The sequence below is a fragment of the Pristiophorus japonicus genome, chromosome 28, assembly GCF_044704955.1.
Source record: "Pristiophorus japonicus isolate sPriJap1 chromosome 28, sPriJap1.hap1, whole genome shotgun sequence".
Classification (NCBI taxonomy): domain Eukaryota; kingdom Metazoa; phylum Chordata; class Chondrichthyes; family Pristiophoridae; genus Pristiophorus; species Pristiophorus japonicus.
The window spans coordinates 15,270,357-15,271,284 of NC_092004.1; the positions used below are offsets into that span (position 1 = coordinate 15,270,357).

Sequence of the window (928 nt, forward strand, 5' to 3'; positions counted from 1 at the left end):
CTGCTGTTCGCCATGAGGTCAAGGTAGCTAGCCGTTGATATTCAGGTTCTTATATAAATATATATAAATATATCAACATCTATCATAACTGTTCCCTGGTGGTCGAGGGGTTAAGATCCGCCGCACTGACCTGGTAACGATACTCGATCAATTCATCGCATAAAAATAATTGAGGTCTGTGAGACGATTAATAATTGCTGTAAGCACCATGAATACCAATACTTTCTGTGATAGACCGAGCTTACAGACTATCTGGCTTCTCCTGCCCTTTGCCGGGCACGTGTTCCGGGTTTAATTTTGTAAATTGGGCGAGTTCGCTGATCGCGGGGAGACGGTAGGAGCCTCTGTGGTCCCACTGTGAGGATGTGGAAGTGAACACGGTGGCTGGGTGATCCGTGACATTTCTGTAAAGGGCAGTGGAGGAGAAGGATTGAGAACTTTCAGTGTGGGAGAGAAGTTGTTTCAGGTGAGCCAACACATTCCCGATCAGCACAGAGGTAGCTCACTGGTCAGCTCCCCTCTGTTGGAGTTGTTGTACCAGTGTATTCTGTAGTGTAGTGGTTATCATGTTTGCTTTACACGCAAAAGGTCCCTGGTTCGATCCCAGGCAGAAACATTATGTTTAAACTTGCCAAATAGGAACAATCGGAGGCGAGTTGAGTCTCCAAATAAATGCTGCCTGATTAGCTGAGATTTGCAGAATTTGCTGTTTCTATTTGCTGTTTATTCTCCTGGCAAAAGGGCTCCCTTATTCCTGAATTGCTCTTTATTTAACCAATCAATAGATAACATTCAGTGAGAGAAAACGGATCCACCGGGGACCTTTCGCGTGTGAGGCCAACGTGATATCCGCTACACTGCAGCCCATCAAAGGGCGAGAAACCACTGAATATAAAGGATGAGCTCACAAATATCAGGGGCAGTGCAG

At 45.8% G+C, this 928-nt stretch overlaps 1 non-coding gene across 1 annotated transcript; it reads left to right on the plus strand.

Annotated features, from left to right (window-relative positions):
• Positions 1-542: 542 nt before the first annotated feature.
• On the plus strand, positions 543-616 carry trnav-uac (transfer RNA valine (anticodon UAC)). The gene has a single exon. It is a non-coding gene; the product is annotated as a tRNA-Val (tRNA).
• Positions 617-928: the final 312 nt, after the last annotated feature.